The 24,294-nt window shown below is 44.2% G+C and overlaps 1 protein-coding gene across 3 annotated transcripts in view; it reads right to left on the bottom strand.

Annotated features, from left to right (window-relative positions):
* Positions 1-24,294, bottom strand: part of HIVEP2 (HIVEP zinc finger 2) — a 126,780-nt gene that overhangs the window by 87,622 nt on the left and 14,864 nt on the right. For all 3 annotated transcript variants that reach the window (XM_040597322.1, XM_040597321.1, XM_040597324.1), the window contains exon 2: positions 20,665-20,770. The gene's annotated coding sequence lies outside the window, so the exon portion shown is untranslated. The remainder of the gene's footprint in view (positions 1-20,664; positions 20,771-24,294) is intronic.

Raw genomic sequence — 24,294 nt, 5'->3', positions numbered from 1 at the left:
GAGAGATCCACGTCTGTCATTTTTACTCCCTGCTTGCCAAAAGAAGGGCTTGAGAGACTTCTGAGCTCGAGTTCACAGAGGGCTGGTCTCTTGCTCCCTATCACAGCTGTATGCAGGGGACTGAGCCTGGCAGAGGCGGGAAGAGCAGGGGGGAAAGAAGAAGGAATGACACAGTGCCTTGCCGTAGGGCTGACTCAAGCTGCTAAATTCATCACAGGTAACGCAAACATCTTGTATCTGTCTTGCAGCCCCATTTTGCATGTCAGCTTCTGACAGAAAGGCAGAGTGGAAAGAGAAAGAGGGGATAACTCTGTATCTGCAGTCCTTATTTTTGTAATATGAAGCACTGAACCCCAGGAAATCAACTATGCCCGCATGCATGCTCAGTGGGTCACTGTGGCAGGTGCAACTTAACCTTAAAACCACATAGCCTACTGCACCTTCAGATTTAGCCCAGAGAGCACCCGGGTGAAGCACTCCAATAAATCCACTTGCTGCACACGGGCAAGTAACAAAAAGGGTTAAGAAAACAACCAGGCTGCAGCTGAAAATTCCACAGCACTTCCCTCCCCGGAGCTGCACACAGCTCGCCTCCCTGGGATAAAGCAGAGCAATGCGCTGCCCTAAAGATGAGGCAGTTAAACACACTGAAACGCCACTGCCACCGGCAGGCACGTATGGCTGGAGAGCTCAGGAGAGTTAGTCAGAGCATCACGGTCGCTCGGCGTCCTCTGGCACGGCTGCTGCCCGCCGTCCGGGAAGCGTAGGGCTACGCATCATCATCATCATCATCATCATCATCATCGGAGCTGGATTCACCGCCCTGCAGCCAAGGAACCCCCTCTCCTTCCCCCCGCCTCAGCCCCCAGTGAACACCCGGTATCTGGGCACTACCTGCCTGTATCAGCAGAGCCATCCCGTGTCTTCAGTCATTCAAGGAATTTAACAGCCTGGAAATTCCTGTTGTCCATTATTTGAGGTCACAGATAAAAACTAAACAGCAGCCGTGACTCCCATCAATCATAAGTCACTCACTGATAGAGTGCATGGTAGGAGACCTACTGATGTAAGCTAGTCACCAGAGAAAATACCCACTGATGACGCATATCCAGGCACAAAAATAGTTACAGGGCCCCCAAAGGGATTATTCAACAGCCTACATTTAGATATTCTTACAAGAGACCCGCAGTCAATTTGCTGCTATTAGATGGCTGTGGAACGTTGAAGTTTAAGTTTCCTCAGCAGACATAACCACAAATAGCTGGTTTAAATAAGCTACTGCAATTACAAGCTGTTTTGTAAATTTTAACACTGCATTATAGGGATTAAGTCTAAACAGAACCACTGGCTATAAAATGCTGTATAGCCTCTGCTCTTACTATTTACTAATTCCTTCTGTATATTAGCCAGCAATCAAAAGAACAATTTAAAATTAACTCACAAATGCTCAAACTAGGTCCCTTGTGCTACACGAGAACAATGTTTGTTCTAAAAAAAATCCATGTATGTGAAAGAGTGGGGGATATTTTGGTGATGCTTCAACACTATCTGGATCAACTTCTTTATAAAATACTTTTGGCTTAATTTTTACCCCTCTTTGGCATTTGCCTCTCTACTGCTCAAAAAAACCCAAAGCTGAATAGTTAATCTTTCTTGCACAAATCAAAACCACTTGAGTTATCAATGACATGCAAAACCGCGTACTGTGCACCTGCTTTGAGCAGGGGCTAGAAAAATAACTCTCAGAGATCCCTTCTAGCCTAAATTATTACTCTATGATTCTGTGCAACTGGATTTTTATTTTTTTTTGCATGAATATCAAGTTAAAAGCATAATCCTTTAAATTAACCATCATCTGGTAATCCCACAATACTCCTGCCCCCTTCAGTTTCGGGATCCTTCTCATGCCCTCACAGCAACCAAACTTACTATGATATAACTGAGCCTACTAACACTGCTGATGGCAAAACACTGACTGTGCATGTCTGGCTATATTAAAATCTTTAATTTTTTTTAATTAACTGATTTGAACATCCAAGCCCCCTTTTCAGAAGCAATTTTGGTGCTTAGAAGTCTAAAAGTTAATGACTTTCTATTGCATATTTAAAATCTAAATATAGGAAAGTATTTTATGACTCTGATGCCTACTTCATTGACATACTTTTGGAAAGCATTACCTAGCCAAACAAACACTCCAGGATTTATAGTGTTTACCTTCTAAAGCAGGAGAAAAAAATGTCCCAGGCTACAAACTTCTACCTTTCTTGATCTGTGATAACATTAAATTATTTTTAGCACAACTGTTTTGCAAAGCCCTCACATTTCTCTCATGCGTCTATATGCTGGCAGTCCACATGGCCTAATTTAACAGCCCTAAGAAGAAATATTCATTGGTGCCCTCTAGCTGCTTATCCCAACCAATTTGCTGCAGAAACCTTGCACCATCTCTCTTTTCCCCTCCTGTCATTCCTGAGTCTTTCACTGGTGTCCACTTGTATATTCCCTGCAATGCCCTGGAATACAACAATTCAATTCCTACAGAAGATGCGGGAGTCAGAATATTCAAATCCCCCAGCGCTCCCAGTTGTAGAGGCTCTTAGAATAACACAAGTGTCATCAAAAACAGGAGAGGTGTAGACCTGTACCACCTCACCAAGAACTGTGAAGTACACCGCCTGCCATGTTTCACGTGAAACACACAAAGTCCCTCCCCCATTCAGAAGTATTATAATTCCCACCTTCGTCAGGAGCCTTTAAACAGTTTGTAAGCCATATAATACGTTTTGCCACACATTCTGAAATTCATGTATGGTTAGTCAGTGATGGATCAGACAGTTTCACAACTCGCAGCCCAGGACCTCCCTTCTGCTGTGGCACAAGCCTGAGCCAGCGGAGCTCGCTCACCTCTGTTTTCACTCTGACATCTGCTGAAGGGACGTGCTCGCCATCCCACCCACCATGCTTCCGTCCCCTCTCCCTCCAGACCCTCTCCACAGAGGCTGTGTCGGGTATGACTGAGGTACATGGCCCCATCACCACACCACTGCATGGCTGCAGCAGGGATCTGCCTGCAGCACGGCTGCATCTTCAAGGCTGTAACAGCTGTGAGGCACGCGTGACAGGTGAGACAACCAAAATGGCAACCGAACCCCAAACAGTAGATCCCCTGGGTGGAGGGAAATCCCCACCGAGGAAGACTTGCCCCAGGAGATGCCATGCCTGTGGTGTCCCCAGCCCCTGCACCAAGGGAGGGTGCCACCGAGTGCCAGCTGCCAGGACAGCTCTTTGGCAACCCCACCAGCAAGTACATCTGCTCCGAGTCATGCCAGCGGCCACTGACGACTCAAGGGACATGAGAGGTGGGGAGGCTGTGTGGAAGCAGGGTTAAAGCTCCGTTCTCTCCCTCCTTGCCCAGCTGCACAAGGCAGAGGCTGGCTGCAGCTGGCTGCCTCTGTGCACTTCGTTAAAGCCACAGAGATGTCCATAGCACCACATGAACCACTAATCAAACACAGAAGGGAGACCACGATCTGAAGCTCAACATAAATACTGTTGAGACTGACTAACTTTTAGGACTGCATTCATAATTCTCAAAAAGTCTGTTTATACCTTGATTGGGAAAAAGAAAGCTGCAGCATACACTCTCTTATTTCTGTGTCTGAACAGCAGCTGTAAAGCAGCAACTGTTCAAATGTTTGGGAAGCACCAGGCTGCTCCTGCAACTTCCAGCTGTGCTTGGAAAGTTAACTTCCCATGTGTCATGTGCCTGTTGAAGCACAGAACAGGTTAATCACAGCAGCCAGGCATTTTGGAAGCGTCCTGGGGCTTTGTTTCTCTAGCACCTTACTACAACATTACAGCTGATGTTATTTTCACATACACACAGAGGAAAAGGACACCATGGACCCTGTCAATACACATTAAAGGGATACAATCTAAATCTCTACATCTCAACCAAGGGGTTGTTTGACCAAGGGACAGTCAAAACCCTTCGCTCACTTACAACAGGCTTTTTACTCCACCTGGAAAGTGAAATTTTTTTGCATAGTTCATTTCATACAGGAGACTTAGCACAAGGCTGCTTGGTGCAACTACTTCTGGAGGCACCAGGCTTTTCAAAAGCCTGTTTTCTTCAAACATAAAGGAACCCAGAAAACCCTTGTACAGAATAGGTGCAGTGTGGGAATGTGACAGGTGGGTTGTGAAGGTGGTATCTATGGGGTAAAAGGAGATGTGGAAAAACAAGGATCTGGTAGGAGCAGCTTTAACTGTTCCCAGTAGTAAAAATGTATGGCTTTTCAATATAGAGAGTAAATAATGAAAACAGGTAAAGGACAGAACAGGATTCATGATGGTAACCAAATATACCCATCTAAATACATATAAAAGAGTGCAGAGATGTCCTGTTGTAACAAAGCTTCATGACAGTTTTAAAAATGCTGTATTTGAAGTAGGAAGCTGATGAACTACGTCTTACTGACCCTTGAGTATCCAGTTAGGACTGTACATTCATGTGGCATAGGAATATTGTTTACAAAAAGTAAACAGACTACTAGCCTTCCAGAGAGTAAGAGAACACCCCAAGTTAGCAAATCGGTTTTTTTAGAAGTTTCTACAACTTTTGAAACAAGGGGAATTATTGGAAAAGATGTTTGGCTCACTGAGGATGGAACAGTATGGAGCATTTAGTCACTGTGTCATACAACATTAGATAAACCAGGACACTGATGTCAGAAATATAAAAACAGTCATGCTACTCTTATTCTGCCTGCACATCAGTCTCTCAGGGCTCTTCTCCCAACAGTAACATTGGTAAAACAGGTAATATTGATTATAATTGAAAAGCAGTATTAAAATATTTAAATATTAAAGCACAGAAGTAGAGGCTTCTGATACTACATAATGATTCTTCTCTACCTGGAAGTAGGTATCTGATACTTCCCTTTCTATTCAAATGCCCCTGCAGAAATCTGAGTAACAATGGATAATGGTGGTGCAAGTTCAGCTTATTTTAGATATTTAACATGAAAATCAACATTTGTATTTTTGGAAACAAGTATACTTAAAGTTAAATTTCAAATTATCACTACCTATTATAGTCTAAACTGGTTACATTTGGTAGCATAGTCAACAGTAAATTACAGGGTTTACGCCGAAGTTTTAAAGCAAATCAAACCATGAAACTAAGGAAAGCTGTTGCCTGAGCACCTGGAATCAGATTTTGTTGAAATGAGAAACTAGAAATTGATAGCAATAGCTCCTTCTGCAGCTGCAGCCAAAGGATGCAAGGGTTCTGCACTTCACTGTACTCAGTTTGGGTCCATTAAATAACTAGCTCATTTACAGTTGAGTAACTGTAAGTTCAGAAAGGCGTACTTTCCTATTCCAAGATATTAATTAAAAATACTTTTGAGATCTATTCTTTACCCAAATCCTTTAAAAGTATTTTTAGAATACGGTGATGAAAAATAATAGTAGTCTCAGCAGTCTGTTCACATCTTATGTATGCTACTTGACTTGAAGGGACAAAATGAAGTTACCCAATAAAACATGATGGGTCTATTCTATGTATTATTCTACTGCGTTGGTGGGTAAGGGAAGAGAAACTGATGTCATCTGTCTTGACTTCTGTAAGGTCTTTGACACAGTCCCACACAACATCCCTGTCTCTCTACATTGGAGAGATACCGATTTGATGGATGGACTATTCAGTGGGTAAGGAACTGGCTGGACGGCCACACCCACAGAATTGCAGTCAACAGCTCAATGCCCAAATGGAGATCAGCATGAAGCGGTCCCGATTGGGACTGATACTGTTAAATACCTGTATTAATATTTTCTCCCACGGGAAGCCTACACTGGAGCAGGGTCCTGGCAGGACCTGTGGACCCATGGAGAGAGGAGCCCAGCTGGAGCAGGGTCCTGGCAGGGCTTGTGAGCCCGTGGGGGACCCACCCTGGAGCAGTCTGTGCCTGAAGGACGGCACCCCATCGGGGGGACCCCACGCTGGAGCAGTTCATGAAGAACTGCAGCCCACGGGAAGGGCTCACGTTGGAGGAGTCCGTGGGGGACTGTCCCCTGTGGGAGGGACCCCAGGCTGGAGCAGGGCAGAGTGTGAGGAGCCTCCTGCCCCAGAGACAGCGTGTGATGGACTGACCGCAGCCCCATTCCCCGACCCCTGCGCCGCTGGTGGGGACGGGGGAGAGAAAATGGGGAGTGAAGTTAAGCCTGGGAAGGAGGAAGGGGTGGGGGAAGGTGTTTTTAAAGATTTGGCTTTATTTCTCATTACCCTACTCAGACCTGATTGGTAATCAATTAAACTAATTTCCCCAAGCCGAGCCTGTTGTGCCCATGACGGTGATTGCTGAGTGATCTCTCCCTGCCCTTATCCCGACCCACGAGCCTTTCCTTGTATTTTCTCTCCCTCCCCTGCCCAGCTGAGGAGGGCTGTGACAGAGCGGCTTTGGTGGCACCTGGCATCCAGCCAGGGTCAACCCACCACATGACAATATTCACAACTCCTCCTCTATTCGTGCCTCACCTGTATGGTACTGGGGATTACTCCAACCCAGGTGCAGGACCTTGCACTTGGCCTTGTTAAACTCCATGAGATTTACACTGGTCCACTTCCCAAGCCTGTCAAGGTCCCTTGCAATGGCTTCCCTTCCCTCAAATGTATCAACTGCACTGCTCAGCTTGGCGCCACCTGCAAACTTGCTGAGGGTGCACTCAATCCCCATGATGATTCTTCCCCTCTGCCCCACGTTCCTGAGACCCCACCTAGAGTACTGCACCCAGTTCTGGGGTCCCCAGCACAAGACAGACTGACCTGTTGGACAGGGTCCAGAGAAGGGCCACAAAAATTGTCAGAGGGATGGTACACCTCTCCTACAGAGAAAAGCTCAGAGAGGTGGAGTTGTTCAGGCTGGAGAAGGCTCCATCGAGACCTTATCATGGCTCTTCAATATGTAAAGGGGGCTTATAAGAAAGATGAAGAGTTTTTACCAAGATTTGTAGTGACAGGACAAGGGGCAACAGGTTTGAACTGATAAAGGGTATGTTTAGATTGGACATAAGGAAGAAATTTTTTACAACGAAGGTGCTGAGGCACTGGAAAGGGTTGCCCAGAGAAGCTGTGGATGCCCCGTCCCTAGAAGTATTCAAGGCCAGGTTGGATGGGTCTTTGCGCAACCTGGTCTAGTGGTAGATGTCCCTGCCCACAGCAGGAGAACTGGACTAGATGATCTTTAAAGGTTCCATCCAACCAAAATCATTCTGTGATTCTACGATTCCAGTGCACAGAAATTAGGAGTACTGAGGAGATACTGTAAAGCCTTTCATTTCTTTGCAAAAAATAAAAATAAAAATAATGACTGCAAACAATCTATTCTGAAATCACACTCATTTCACTTTGAAGTTTGATTGCAAATCTGCACAGTCTTTAATCGTTCACAGGTGCTGCCAATAAAAACCCAATCCTGAATGCATTTCCATTTCTAACTCCATCTGGAAAGGGAAACAGATCGACTTGGGATTCACAAGTGGGGAGTGGAAAAGGGCAGCACAGGAAACATTGCTGTCCTCCACCATCATCTTCTTGGTATCTGTTCCTGATTACCATGATAACGTAACACAGTACTCAAGTGTGAATGACCTTGCATGTACAGGACCTGATCTGCATGTTGAGGATGCAGTTTCATGCTCTGGCAAGGTCAATCCAGTGGCAAGCTGTGAGCCAAGAGGGGGAGATGCCACTTTGCTTCTTCCTCCACATGCCAGCCACGTGCTCCTGCCAGCTCTAGAGTTTGCCTGTGCCCATGGGGAGACAAGGCGCTAACCCATCAGAAATCCCTGGCTGCCCAACAGCTTGCTGCCTGTCCAGCTGCCCAAACCAGCCCAGCGTGGGCTCAGGCGGGCAGCTGCAGAAGATGGGTAGCAGGAGCAGCCCCTCCAGGATGTGAAACCACAGCCAGGACAGTAGGAAACCCTTCCTCAAACACCAACCACCCGCCCGCTCAATGTTTCAGCAGCGCTGGAGAGCCCAGGCTGCAGAGAGAAAAGCCAGCCTCTCAGAGTCGAGAGATGTTTCCGACATTGCTGCCGACAGCTTCAGAGAGGACCATCAGGCAGCCAGCAGGACCAGGGAGGAAGTGCAGGGCGAGGAGAGGGGAAGGTCCAAACCACCCCATGCAAGAGACAGCCCCATCTTGGCTGCTGGCAGCCTGCCTGCTGGGCCCTGCTGCCAGCGCCCACTGAAAGGGGAACTTGCCCCTGGAAGGTGAATTTAGCTTTGTGTTGATTTGCTTATCAGCCCTGTCCAAAACCAATTATGTCCGATGTTTTAAAACTGTCCATTTCTGGTATTTTTCAAAATGTTTGTCCACTTTTTTCCTTCACACCAAACTACGCAGCTTAAATCCACGAGTGGTTTCATCTAAAAGAGGTGGCTTCTTTTCCTCTTGCAAGATTTTTTTCTTACTACTCAACAACCAGGGAAAGAAAGCAAAGATCAAACTCAGAATGTATTCTTCCAAAATCAAATTTATTGATAAAAGCACAATTACCAAATCACATTGCCTCACCTTTTATTTTCTTAAAAAAAAAAAAAAAAAAACCCACAATAAAAACAACACAGATGATAATATGAAATTTTGTCGAGACTTTCCAGGGATTTCTCCTCAAACAACAGTTTCACTAGTTACATCCAAATTCCTCTCTTCCTGGGACTTCCTCAAACCACCAGCTGTAACTGTTACCCCTGGAACATGCTAAACCACAGAGAAAGCACCACCTTGCCTATCTGGAGTAAGAAGAGGGGGATTTCTCTCTTTGCTCTTACAGGAATGCCCACTGAAATGAAAGGTTTTGGGTTGCTCATGCTTATGCACTCATAAATTTGGCTCTTCTCTTACTGATGTCTCCTTCCTTTATGAAAAGTTCAAAAGTTCAGTTAGCAACAATCTGATGTTTCAGCTTGCTGCACAAGCCTCTGGGTTAGTTAATCAAGAAATTAGAGGACTATAATGCATGGCAGTACATACAGCACATTCAATACTGTGAACTGTTGTTAATAAGCTTAAACAAAAATGCCAACATACACTTATTTACGATTTTAATTATTTATAGTATATATAAGCAGCCTAACTGTACAAAGTTAGACTTAATCTCTAACAGACCTCCTGCTGATGAGCTGCCAGTCTCTCGGTGCAACTGTGGCCATTCCTAATTAAATAAATAATTTGCCCTGGAAGATTTCATTGAGTGCCAGCCACAAGCACCAGGGCTGGGTGAAAATAAATCACCGCCGGCAGCGTGCCAGCACTCCTTCCTAGAATCTACGGAAAATGGCAATTTCCCTACAGCGAACATTTTGCATAACCATTCTGCACAGTTTAATTGATCTCTGCCATAGCACAGTAGTAAAAAACCTCCATTTGTATGTGTTTTAAGAGAGTACTTCATGTTCTGTTGATTTCATTCTTCCTGTATTTGGCTGACAGTTGTGCAGCTACTTGTGTAAAATCATCCTCTTTTTTTTTTTCTTTTTTTTTTTTTTTTTTTTTAATTTAGGGTTAAAGTCCTCCTCATTAACACTTCTTGTATGCTGCTGACCCAAACCCATCCTTCAAAGCTGGCAAGTTACTGCTTTGAGTCTACAGTCATCCCCTGTTTTGATTTCTACCATATTCCTATCAGCTTTACCAACAAAACTCAAATTACTTCCTACTCTCCCAGTCTACTCCTATCAGTACACACAAACCCAGCTTTTAATGTTTAACATTTACTGCTCTATACTGCTATTTAGGCGTTGTCATAACTTCAGGAAAAAAAGGAAAATTCCCACTTTGTGCTGTGGTATCGACCTATTTTAAAATCCATTGTAAGATCCCACAATAAATATTATGGTGTGACTTCAATACCTGACAGCAGTGTAAACATCAGCAAATTTTCATGGGCAATCACAGGCATCTCAATTATCTGAATACTGTCTCGGTTACCAAAAGGGCAGCCTGACCTACTGTGTCATCAATGTCTTTCTACGCGCTAGTGATTTTAGAAAACCTACACAGAAAAAAGAAAGTCCTTGGGTGCTTCTTCACAGAAGATTTCTCCTTACATTTTTGCATTCAAAACCAAAGATGTGAAGTGATCACCCCCATGCAGAAGAGCTCAGACAGTCTGGGGGTCCAAGCTCACCACTGCCTGCCCCACGCCCCAGAGCCCACAGGTGGACTCCCAGTCCCCCCTTGCCAGATCAGCTTTCAGTCACTAATCCCCAGTCTTCCAAAAAATTTGTATTTTTTTGCAAAGATTGGCAATCAGCATGTAACGCTTCCAACGTAAAAACATGCCCACATTTCAAGAATAAGCCAACCACCTTGACGGAGCTGCCCCACTGAGGAAATAACGAAGGGAACACACTCTTCTCTGCACACAATTTACCCTAAGGCACACAACGTCCCAAGCACTACCAGTATTTCACAGCGCTCAAAATTCTGCTCGACCACCTACCACTTTTTGGCCAACTGGCTGACCCAGAAAAGCAGAAAAGAAACGACGGCCGCTGCAGGGAGAAAGCAGCAAGCACAGCTTGCAAAGCGGCATGCCTCTGCACGGGAAGAAGTCGTTTGCTGGGCACAAAGACCGTTGGCTATGGCTTGCCCTGGAACGAGCAATGCGATGGGGGTCAGACCACAGAGGTCACGAGAAGAGAGAGAAGAAAGAGCACACCAAGGGAAAGAGCTTTCTACTTCTACTTCAGTTAACTCCCCTAAATTTCATTCCACCTCCTGGTTCCCCAGTTTCCCAAAATAACCTATACAAAAGGCAAGATCTGCAGAGGCAGGGAGCCTTAAAAGAGCTGCAGCTGGAAAATACAAAAAGCTGGCAAGGGAATTGAAAGAAAAAAAAAAAAAAAGAGACATGTTCTTTTTGGAAAAGAACAGTGACACCTTTTAGTGTGGAGGCATATTGGCAGGGATGTAGGTCGGTAGCTGGAAACAGCATCTGTGGGGTCCCAGGTCCTGGGGGCTGTGCAGGAGGCTGCAGCAGCAGAGCAACCAGAGGGGATGGGGGGCTGTTTGGCTTCTCCCTGGGGAGGCTGGTGAAGGCTCTGGCTGCTCTTGGTCATTCCTGCCCTCATATGCTGTAGCTCATCGAATGGCTTCTGTTTAGGCAACCACACATTTTGTATGTCTGTTATCAGAAAATGCTTGACATTTTCCCTTAAAAGTAAAGGCGCCTTAATGTGAAAAACATCTCTTAATGACTAAGAAGAGAGTCAGCAGCAACCATTTGCACCCAAAGAATCCAGTCCCTCCCACACCAAAGCAACCTCTTGGAAAACTGATTATAAACAAATTAACAAACAACTAGTGTGTCTATCAGAAATAACTGTTTTGCCACTGGAAAAGAATTAAAGACTCACAGGGCCCGAAATAAACACTGAGGGTTAAATCTGATTCCTAACTGCTGGGACTGGACAACAAGGTGAGGGAAGGGAAAAAAACTTCATCCTGTTGGGGAGAAATGGCTGCCCTGCTCACACAGCATCTGTGGAAAGGGTGCTTTTTCTCTAACATGTGAGAGGTAAATTCAGGTACAGGTTAGGAGATTTGAGGTTACACAAACATCAGCCATTGCATTTCCACCTCAAACTGGCTTTGATTTCAGGTGATTCAGCCTTGTATTACAGCACCCCAAAGCCACATCCTATTTTTTGCTTCTGTTCTTCAGCACTGATGAAAATATGCAAGTATCAGCACATCTCTGCATAACTACTCTGCGATACAGGAATGTCCCTACTCACTCCACCAAAGGCAGTAAGGCTGTGCTCACTGTTGAAAGGTCTGTTTTCACCAGTATTTCCTTGTTGTGCCTCTTCACCACTTCCTTTCCCTGTAGTAGGAAAAAATATTAAGGTCTCCAGGTAAGCTCAGGTCCCCGTGCTTTCACCATGAAAGCATTCATCTTTATCGTAAATACTACCACACGCTGCATGGTATTTCAGACAAGACTGTCCAGTAAGAACCATTCCCCTTCTCGTACAACACACTCTTTGAACGCCACATTTCTCCACCTCTGCAGACATTCGTATCTTCTCTCCTAGACAACAAATTTCACTAAATTTCAGTAATTACATTCTCACAAGTCTCAAGAAAATTGGTAGCTGGCTCTGAGGACAAAAGCCAGACTGATGCCCTGAGCTGAGCCCTCGGGTGTTGCACGGCCACCTCGGTGGCGATCAGGGCTGCGCAGCCTCAGCCCGCTGGGCAGCCTGCAGCCTCCCGCCGGCTGGCAGCGATCTAAGGTGAGAAGCGCTGGGGGGGGGTAAAGGGCCATGGGAGAACACATACTGGTACCGCTGCCCACAAGAGAACTTATTGCAGAGAAAAGGTATTTCTCACCTTTGCAGTTCTGGAGGAAATTTTAAAAGCACAATGCAAGTACAGCCCAAGTGTTTAGAAAATAGGAAGCAGAAATAACAGAAATTATTTAGAGGTTTGGGGCTTTGGTTAAGGTTTAAATCTCATAATTCTTGATCCTTTTCTTTCATGCTTAAGTGATCATTTTCAAATGGCACATCTAGCAGCACCCATGACTTATTCCACAGCAATCTTCTTCAGCCTCCTATCATGATGAAAGTCTCCACAATCTGAGAAAACATCCCCTGGCAAACGATGGCACTAAGTGGGCCAAGCCATGCCGCCTTCAGAGAAGCAGCAAAGCCGCTGAGGAAGAAGCATTTTTAGGAGAAAAGTTTAGGAGAGTGGGAAGGAGACAGCTTCACACAGTCTTAGCTGCTTCTCCCAGCAGAGCAGAGATTGAGAAGGAAAAACACCACAAGCCTCTCATCATCTCCAGCTTGCCACAAAAGAGGGGTGTATTTTTCAGCAGGATCTGGTGAGTCTGACACTGAACTTAGCTCAAGTGACACAAAATGTTAATGTTTAGGAACAAGGTAGGTGGAGAGGAGGAGGAAAGAAGACATTCATTATTTGATGTAGAATTCATTCAAAAGCTTCTTTTCACAGCCAGAACTAGAATTTCTATTCAGCTGTTTATTTCTGGTAGCCTAGATAGCTTGAACAAGTGGAAGAAGAAGTATCTAGAAGGAGCCCTTATCCTTGCCTGTGTGGCAACAGCCCATCCTCAGGTACCTTCAGAGAGAACTGGACATGTTTTTCTGACTGCCAGTCTTCAAATGCAGGATGGGTAACTTTTCTCAGGGATACTCACACTGGCTTTAGGCTTCCACCCAAGGTGCACAGAAGAGAACTACCTCCAACCACCCACACCAGTGCCTACAGCAGCTTCCTGATGTAGCCCCACTGCTCCCCACAACCTGTCACAAGCTCTTCATGCTACAAACTTAGCAGCTACTATTTAAAATTGGATGGACCAGTGCATGAAATGAACCTGAAATTAATCCATGTGTTTTCTGTATTTTTTCTACTCATGTCACTGAATTTTCCTCCCTCATCACTCTGATAAGCTCTCCCACTTCATGTATTTTAATTTTCTTGCTCCTCGGGGAATTTTTTTGGTCTACATTACATCTGAAAAACAACTTTTCCCTCATAGGCACCAGAGCATCATCTCTTTCCTGTGTTGCGCTCTTCCCAGCCCCCTGTTGTTTCTCTATTCACCCTTCTGCCTTTGCTCTGTTTCCTCACTCTTCCTGTCCTTGATTTCTTTCCTCCTTTGCTTATTCCTTTGATGTTCCTCTTGGTGCTTTCTCTTCATCCTTCCTGCCAAGCTGAATGAGGCACTCCACGGGGTTAGCAGTTAGCCTGTTTGGAGGGTTATGCCAGGTCGGGACACCTACACAGGAATCCTTCACCTCCCTTACTACGTGGTTGGCTGGAGTGATTCCTCCTCTTCATTCAGAGTTGTATGCACAGTCCCTTTGTCAAAAGTCAGGAAAATGAAGGTGACACATAATCTGGGAAGCACATGCTGGTATTTAATAAGCTACATCCTGGGGGGTGGGGTGGGGGGGTGGTTTGGGGTTTTTTGGGGGGCTGTGCAAACACTAGAAGTCACAACAGCAACAAATTTGGGAGTGTCAAATGCAGCATTAGCAAGTGGCTCAGGTTTACCACTGCTGCTCTCCCTCAGAAAGTGGCTGTTTAAAAACAACCCCTTCTTACTTTGCAGTTCTGCTGCCTCAAAGGGTGAAATCCACTCCTTTGCAGAATGCCAAGACAGGGTCATTTAATCATTTCAATTCTATTTATTCCCTTAGAAAAAGTTTACCCACTGGTCTCCTGAACAGGGACAGGTTTCCCCCAAGTAGAATCTCAGAGACAAGGTTCCCACTTCAATGAAAGCAAGCCTTTTCTTGGAAAAAAAAAAAAAAAAAATTAAAAAAATTCCTGTTGCTAGTCTTTTTGACTAAAAAAAGGGGGGAAAGAAAAGGATACAGATAAGACAGACACAAATTGTATTCCTCCTGGCACAGCAAGAGGAGAGAGGTTGACCAACTTCCAACTGCAGAGCTATAGTCTCTCCCCAGTAAAACAGAGACACCTCGCTGAAATCTATAGGCCAGATCCACTGATACATTCTGGCTGCTTTGCCTGTTTTAGCAATGTAAAGCAGCTGTAAATCCAGTTTAACTTGCCAGTTTCTGCCAGCTTTACCATGCCAGATTAGCACTGCTGTTAAGCCTCAGAAATACCAACATCTGGAGGTTCCCCCACTGCCCAGTTTGACATTAAACTTTGAAAATCTGCAATTCATCCATCCATCAGCACAGCTGGCAGGACCAGCCTTAGGTAGTTCTTTAGACTGAGCAAAATAGATTTGTCACAATCCCCCGTCCGACATTCACGCAGCCAACTGAGTGGATCGAACAAAATTCACATAATGATCAGCTCTTGGTTATTCCCTGGCCAATTGCCCAGTTGCTCCGGAGGGTGACTCTTGACCCTGTCTGGGAGCAGGTACCTTCCTAGTGCAGGTCTGCAAATCCGAGTCGGCTGGCAAAACAAAATACACCATTTCCTCATACTTTTATATTTCTTTGGATGTCAGGAAACAGCTCAGTCTTATTTCCTGCTCCTCAGTCAGGGGAGGTGGGGGAAACTGGAGGTGGATGTAGAGAAAGGCAGAAAGAGGGCAGACCAAAAAAAATCAAGGATAATAACAATTACAATAATAACAATAATAACAACAATAATAATAATAAACACTGCTTCATTCTGCTCTGTAAAGCACTACATCTTGGAAAAAATACCCACACACACCAAAGTCTTTCACTTGAGGGATATGTAACAGTTTCCGGAATTCATAGCATTTTCTTGCAACATTCAAGTGCTGCTGCACTTACAGTCTTATTAAAGAAAAGAAAACAAAAACAACAACACACACAGCCCAGCCCCCCCAACAAAACAGCCTCTTTATTTGCTCTTTGCCTGAGAAAAACACAAGCAAAAAAATAATTGGGGGGGGGGGCAGCTGTATCCATGTCAGTACAGATTTTCTAAGAACAAGGGCTTTACTTCACATGCAAATAAAAAACAAACAGGAAACATTCAGCATGTTTTATTTTTCCTCAGCTCACTCCCAGCCCCTCACTCTGAATGCATTAATACATACACCTTCAGCACAGTCGGGCTCTTCATGTTGCCATGGAACTGAAACCTTTGCAGTTTAGATGGTGATGTACGCCAGGAAGCATACTGTTCTTACACTTCCTATAACAGAAGCAAAATCACTGCATAGCATTAACTCCCTTAGTATTTAAGGCATTCGGTGTCTTTCTTGTCTGCTCATCTTCACATAGTTTGCTTTTTCTGTCTTGCCACATGCAAATGAAACACATTTGACATAGCTATTCTTGTCTTTGTGAAGTCAATAGCTCACACGCTGAGCACATTATAGAAGGTCCAAAAGACTACGGACTTTCCCTTTTTAATAAGAGGCTGTTTGCAGGCATGCAGCAGCTGAGATATGGGCTGGAGAAAGCATACATATACGAAATATATGCGGATACAGCAAAGTATTACATATCCAGGTAGAGCTTAAGCAGATTTTTGAAATGTAGTTAACATATTTATTGCTGACATTCTTGACACTCCTGAACATTCATGTGTTCCCATTTGTCTGGACAACCAAATCACAGTGTAAAGCTCCTGCAGCAGTCACCAGATCTTTCCACACCTTTTTTTCATAACCTAGGCTGGTGGGCTTTCAATGGCGAGCAAAGCTTTGGGCACTTCAGTTAGAGAAAAAATTAGTCAGTACAACTCTGTGGCATCCAAAGATTCAGCCTACAGTGATTCTCTTCAGCAGGTCTGCACTTTTTGCCAAAGCTTCTGAAAATGGCTATATACACGTTGCAAATACATAGATTTTTACGTTCAAAGCAAAACCAGGGTACACAAATATCCAAGTTCATTATAAAAAGATTACCATAATAAATAAAAAAATAAATAAATAACCATTCGTGTACATAAATATTGGATCTGTACCTGCAGAAACAGCTGGAAGCCAGTCCATGGTCTGAAGCCAGCCTGAGGTTTTTTTGTCCAAAGCTAAATATTTGCATAGTATTAAGCTTAAAAGTAAAGCATTTGCTGAAGAAACTTGCTGACTTGGGTATACAGAAAAACAAGAGGGAATTTAGCTTCCCTGCACATGGGGGCAGATTCTTGGGATGCCTTCTCCATCCCATGAATTCGTGGACAGCAGAGACGCAGACAGACTACCGACCAGGGAATTCCCCTCTCGCTTTCCAGGGGATTTTGTGCACGGACTGGACAGAAAGGCAATAACCCAGGGAGTTATTTTATGAAGGCAGCATTTGTTGCTTAGGTGCCTGTCCCTCGACCACCTGGTAACACTCCTTCCTTTTAGCGTCTTCCCCAGCACAGAAAAGATCCATTCACCCAGCGCCTCTGACCGAGCAGGTTTGCCTGGTTGCTGTGCCACCAGTGACATCCTCCTGGCCAGCAGCTCCCGGCCACTGGGTCAGCCCTCCAGCTGCTAGTGAGCTCCAGCAGCTCACTGCTCGGGGCCACAGGCTGGGGGCTGCTCATAGAGGGGCTTTTTGAGGCAAGGTTTGGCCCCCGTGGTCCCCGAGCAGAAGACACAAATGCACCACTGTCTCTCTGTCTGCCTGGGCCACAGCAAAGCGGCTGGTCCCCTGTTCCGGGGTGTTAGACCATATGAGCACCTGTGCCTTCAGGTCCCCTCTCCTGCTCTCCCATCAAGGTAAGATCCATGCTGGTGGAATACGCTCCCTCTCCTGCCTTCACCAGCAGCAAGCATCTGACAGTCGGGTGTCCCCAACGCTGCGTCCATTACCTCAGGTTTACGTAGGGCTCTAAGCCATCAGTTTTCTAGTTACAGGAAAATGTATATTGTGCTGTGATGAAAGGCCAGTGCAATGTCAAGAGCATTAAAAGGACTCCAGGGACTGATTAAAGTCAAAAAGGAAAGGATTTATGACGGTTAATAAAGTTAATTCTGCCAGAGTCCTGCTTATTCGTTCCAATTGCAGGTAACCAGATCTTATAGGAAAAATAATTAAAATGTTGCAAGTTATTACTGTCTCCTTTGAAAGAAAATCTATGTTTTGCCGTGAAGCACCTGGCCAGGAGAGAGCCCATCTCAGTGTGGCACCTACGCTGACCCCAAGGAGAAGAGGAAGAGGGGATATGTCACCTGCCTGCACCTTGGGCGAGCAGCAAGGACCTTGGTACCAACAGATCTCTTCAGCACCTGTGTCACCTGAACAGACCCCAGTGGGTCTGGAGCCTGACAGCACCTGTGACACCAGCATCCAGCCTGCAGCTGGGATGGGGCTGGGACTGTCACCTGCCACTGAGCATCACCCTGCGACTCTGCAAGGGGCACAGGCAGATTGGAGAAGGATGAAGCAAAGAAGGAAGCTCATGCCTCTCATTCCCAGTCTGGTGCCACATATGCATCTTCTGCTGGAGAACGTAACCTAACTGGACTACACAGGACTGCTCTGAAACATGTTTTAAATACTTTATAACCTAACATGCCCCAAAATTGACATAATTTTACAAGATGTTAATGATTTTCCACATTGACCTAACACCACCAAGAGAGAGCAAAGGGGAGGGCCACATTTTTTTAAATATTGGCAATTTTGTATCCATATCTAAATTACTACTGGATTTCAACTTTTCATTTTTCTACCACTTAATAATCACAAACAAATGTTACAAATGCCCTTTCCATTTTGTCATTCTTTCACTATATTACACCAAATTTAATTTCCTGTGGAAGTGTGTAATCTTTTCAGCTGTGACTGTCTCAGAAGCTCTTTTGTAATAAGCAGAGCCTCATCCTGTGGCAGGCCAATCTTTTATGAGCTGCGCTCCCACAGATTAGTTTCCTGAAATGTTTGCAATACTGTATGCTATAAAGTAACACCCAAAAGGAAAAATAAACGCAAAAACCTTCACTTCCTTCTGACTCCTGCATTCACCAGTCAAAGGAAATTTCATTTTGATTTGGGTAGATGGCAAATCTGTGAAGGTTATTACTGCATAACAGAAGAATCCTCACGAGGTGTGAGACACAGCATCCCTTGCCCTACAGCTCATTAAAAGCATGGCGGAGAGTTGGCTGCTTGCTCCTTGTGCCCAGGGAACACAGAGATCTGCAAACAGTCACCACTCCGACAATCACCTCTCCTCGCCACCCGCCCTCAGCTCTCTAAGAGGTCCCCTCCACCAGCAATAGGCTGCATTCCACCAAAGTAAAAATGTCAACCGAGACGCATTCGTGCTTTGTATGACAAGATACCTGTGATGGCAGGAAAGCAGACCAGCTGGCCTGCTGGGTCCTTCCCAGACCCCTGCCCCTGCAGAACGTAAACCCAATCTTCTTCAAACCAGCTTCCCACTACCAATGCGCCCACACACACCGAAACAACTTATTTACAAAAACACAGATAAACAAACAATTCTGAATGTTTAAAAACTAATCAACTCAGAAGAAACAACAGCAACAGAGATTAATATTCCTATATCCCTCCTGAAAAGAGAATTTAGGTGCCTCAGTATAGATGACAGAGGAGACACCTGAACAAGCACGAAGTAAAAGTCTGCAAAGGGTCGTGTTAATGGCATTCAGCCAGCAGGGATTACTGAGAGTGGCTACAGAGGTGTGCTAGAAGCCCTGCCAGCACATGCAGGACCAACACTCTCTCACTTCAGTGGGAGATGTCACCTCCAGGAGATTCTCTTCAAACTGACCCAGAATCCAGCCAGATTTGGAAACCTCTTCACCTGAGCACACAAGTTACCCGAGCTGTGAACTGCTCTCCCAAAACACACTAAATTGATGGATGAAGCATGACCTTTCTCTCCCTGCTCCCTGTAAGACTTATCTTGCTTTCCCTCTCTCACAGCACTGATGTAGCAGCAAATCATTCACATTTCTGACATCGTCTTCTAATTTATGTACAAAAATACAGCACATTAAATCCATATATATATTTTCAGAGTAAACAGTCATCTCTCCTCATCACTTCATAACTTTTGAAGCTAGACAAGCATTTTCAGTAATTGAGCCCTCTCTCAGGTTATTTTGGCAATCCATTTCCTTGTAATTCTGTTTTATGCTTGTATCTTTAATACTTAATCTCTAAAAAGCAGCTAATCAGTAAAAATAATTCCATGCAGGGAACAGTACTTAAACAAAAGTCTCAGGTGTTACATGCAATGCAATTCAACTCCCATAAGCATGAAGAAACATTTTTCCACCAGCTTCAGCGGGTATCGCATCGGGGCCATAAATCAGATGAAGATGCTCCATGCTAACGGTTATGTGGTGTGCTATGAACTGTTTCAGAACATAAAACAATGATGTAACTACTCTCATAAAACCAGTTTGCTCATGGTTTTACAGGACCTGAGTGTGTGTTTAACAATTTCAAGCCACAACAGTAGAAAAGAAAAACCTGCCAGCTATTAGTGACTTTACATTTTTGGCCTCGTAGGCCATAAATTAAATAGCCTCCCCTCACTAGATGTGCATCTCAGTCTCCAATTCCTTATACAGTGTGAGGAAAAAAGGGTCTATATATGGATTTAATTCCTATAGAAAACTTGGTCAAAGATGTTGGGTGATGTAAAGCTAAATATCAAGGGAATAACTGCCATCATCTGGCTGAGTTTGGTAAAATGGAGTTAATTTACACTTCTTTAGGGATTCACTGGTGTGTGAAATTAATCTAATTTAGATTGACCAGAAATTGAAAATGGAATGAAGGAGAAAAGCAATTAAAGACCTTTCCTAAATGCAAAAATAGTACTGCTTTAAGTGCAGCAATACAGAACCCTTCATGCTATTGCTACCACCCTTCCCGCTTGAGGAAGAAAATAGTAAGTCTGTATATCTACGTATCATCACTGTACCAGTATAACTTCATCCAAAGAAAACAGTGGTAGAACGTTTCTACCAGTATCTGTAAATAAATACATTTTCAAGTTAAAACAGTTCACTATTCTGCATACAGACCAGTCCTAGCAGATAAACATCTGCTGGAACGGCTCCGTGTAATTGATTGTACATGTGGCTCAACATTTACTTCAATGACTTTTAGCACCTTCATGTTATTGTTTCTGCGTTGTTCCAACAAGCAATGGCTAATGTAAGATGCAGACATTCACATACCGTATCCTTATGAATAACTGGTTCCCAGAGATGTGGCAGTGATAACATTGTCATCGTATGATTCAAAGTAGCTTGCTGTAGGTCACATATCAGAAGAGAGTCCCACCTGAAAACATAACAAATCCAGATAGTAAGTTCATCATATTCAGAGATTTACATCAAGCTCTGCTAATCCATTTTGTGTGTTTACACATGTTCCTCCCCTGCATTAACAGTGTCTGTGCTCTTCCCAAGCTTACAGAAAACACTTGTGATGGGTTTTCTGCTTGTTTGGTTTTGGGGTTTGTTTTTTTCGCTGTTCACAATGGCAAGCAACAGTGTGCTGCTGTAGCCAAACTGCTTTGGCCCACTGCTCCAGACCAGATTTCAGGCATGCTAGCAAAGCAATGAAAACAGAAGCTGTAAATGTAGAGTGGACAGATACGGAATTTCAGATTCCCCATTGTCAGGTCCCTGACAAGCACATAATTGCTCTCACCAGTGCACTGCCAGTTTGGCTCTACCTTTATCTTTTTTTTTCGTTCTTAAGATAGAAAATGGCTGGTTTAGAAGAAGACACAACACTGGAGCTCCCTCATGAACTATTCTCTTGAGATGAAGCAGTCTTAAGAAAGCATTTCTTTCCTATTGGTGACAACAATTACCTTATTTATAACCATTTGATCATTTCAAATTACTTGATGGGTGAGTCTGGTTTAAAATATTTTTTTTATGTATTGTAGGTAACCAATGCAGATATGGAAAATGAGCTTTTACTAGCAGCACTCATGGCAGCAAACACATACATTTTCCAATTTAAGAGATGAAAAAGCTTTTTCTTACTAAAACTAATGGTAAAATCACAACTGATTGAAACAAATGTAGGTTCAGGCAACATAAAAGTCTACAGCATTAAATAAAGAAAACTTGCTTGGACTGTGTATCCCCATAAATAAATGTTTGAAACAAGAATTAAGAAACTTTTGATTGTTAACTGTTTTGACTCATCCTACGATGCATGAGGATGTGGATAAAGCTATAAAACACAGTTATTGATACAAAAAGCGGGTTAATTGGGTTCTCTTCATTTGGAAAATGTGGATAATATAACTTATGGGACACTCAGAAATACAGCCACATACACACACAGAGTGATAAGAAGTCACATCAGAGATAAAGCAGGGCTCATATCTTTTTAAATCAAGTCTCCTCAAACAGAAGCTGCTCTTCCCCCTCTACAAGCTGCATCTCATCCTAGGGTAAGAGGTTTTCACGAGCGAAGTTTAGTAAATAACAAAGAATTTTAAAGAAATGATGGGCTTAGATTTTAGCCATAGTTTACATTTTTTAAGTTACTCTAATGTTTCTTTGACTCTTCACACCTCCAAAGAGGCTTGGCTCTTGCCTTTATTCACTGGCCAGCCACAACATCACACAGCTCACTAGCACCATGTACATCTTTCATTTGCTGCTACCTAAGCAAGTCAGTGTCTCCTATACTCTGTATTTGGTCTTCAATAACAAGCATAAAACCATGTAAAGATTAAGTTACCAAGAACATACTCCATGGTCCAAACCCCCAAAAAAATATTATTAGTAGAGTGCGCTTGCCATAGGTATGATGCTATTATGTATTATTTAATGTTTGCCTGCTCTGAAACAGTATAAATACGAGTTGGTGAACAGAATCAGTACAGAGCAGTGGACATATATATTTCAGTATACACATACTTAAATGTCAGGCACTGAGGTGAGCTGCTGAGTCACAGCATGGGATCCAGCAGCAGTGAGCAAGGGCAGAGAACTGACTGCCAACAGTGCCCAGAGGCAGTCCCGGCTGGCGGAAGGCACGATCTTCTGCCGTGCCCCACTGCTGGGATTTCAGCAGCGCTCCCCTTCATCGGGGAGAGCTCCGTCCCTCCTGGCTGGCAGGCAGGCAGGCAGGCAGCTCCTCTAGCTCTGCGCTGGGGGGTTCCTACGCTGCCCAGCTGCGGAGTAGCTGGCTGAGGCACCATCTCATTCATTCACCGGCCTCCACTCTGTAACCCCAGCAGTGGCTCCTTCCCTTTCACTCACAGCCACCTCTGCTCAAGGAACAGAGGGCTCACTGGGAAGCTCATGGAGGTCTGACACACGTGAATCCAGCTTGGGGTACTGGTAAGCAGGTGCACATGTTGGCTGACACAGGGAGGACCAAGCAAATGCACACTGGCAGGGCTGCACGGCTGGATGGGCTGGGGACACAGCGTCAGCTGAACTGGCTGCTGCAGGCACTCACAGTACAGCTGAAACACTGCAAAACTGGCAGCGCTTCTGACCTCAGAAACATGGGCTTCAGAGCATGAATGTGTGAAAACCACCCACCTGCCTGGGGAGCCCTACCAGAAAGCAACTCATTTTCAGAAATGCCAAAACATGACCAGGTATCTGCATTCCCAGATACACATAGGCACAAAAGAACAAGAGAGCATTATCTAGATTTGATAGACAGCTTTAACTTACAAAGTAGACTTAGAATTTTTAAGGAGCATACACCTAACACTTCACATCCAGGCTTGATGTTATAAAGGGCTTTCCCTAAAACAGCCATTTTCCTGAGTGTTAGATAAATCCATTCTATTGAACTGCTTAAATTCTACTTCCTAATAACTTCGTTTACTTACAAAAACAGTTTGTTCTCAACCCACTGAAGGCTTAAAAAGAATCCTCCCTCCCAGAGAAATCATCCTCCCTACTAAAGGATGTTGCTAAACATGGCCAGATGTCTTCAACAGGAAAATACAGTATGACATGCAACCCATTCTTTTTCTGCTTGCAGATTTATTTGGAGTCATTTGATCAATCTGTTCCTAATGACTGCACCTAATCATTTACCTTGCATCACTTCATTTACCTTTTGGAAAACTACCAGAACTTTTCAGGTGAATAATTTATTTAAACATTTTTCCTTTCTGTTTTTTTTTTTTTTTTGCTGCCTGTTAAGGGTACTCTTGGACAATACTCTGAAAGAGAAGTCCAAAATCACCACCTGAATGGAAATGAATGACTACAAAGTAGCCCCACTGTGAACAGAAATGTATCGCAACACATGGAACCAAGCGAAACATAGTGTTTCATGTCCAGTGAATCAGTTCAAACCTAATTTAGGATGGTAGCTGTCACCGGCTACCATTGGCTTCCTGCTGTTCAGTGTCCTGTAGGAAATGCGTTTGTAGTTCTCCATTTGATTCCCTTTTGCTTAGATCCCTTCGCTGAGCCTTGCTCCTTTTCTTTGGCCAGGTCAAAGCCATGGTTCAGATTCTCAAGGCCACAAGTCATGCCCCATTTTCTGAGCTTATTGCCTCTCCGCTCACAGTTGAGATAGAGGGATCTCTGAGACCATGTAGGAGAAAGACAAAACTGCTCTAAACAAACCACTTCTGGCAGAGCAGGAGGGACTAAAGAAAAGCTGTTAAGAGTCAACTGAACTACTTGTGAACCTGACAAGTTTCAAGATCTTTCACAAAGATCTTTCTGGCAGAGACTTCCTAGTGCCTTTCCTTCACTGAGAAACAAGCACCAAAGTCCCAAAAATACACTTAGAAATTGCAAGTCCTAAAAAAGCTTCTTTAAAGCAAAGGCAAAGTCTTTTCAGGTGAAGCAGAAGCATGG

The sequence above is a fragment of the Falco naumanni genome, chromosome 6 (assembly GCF_017639655.2).
Source record: "Falco naumanni isolate bFalNau1 chromosome 6, bFalNau1.pat, whole genome shotgun sequence".
Classification (NCBI taxonomy): Eukaryota; Metazoa; Chordata; class Aves; order Falconiformes; family Falconidae; genus Falco; species Falco naumanni.
This window is presented reverse-complemented; position numbering and strand designations above follow the sequence as displayed.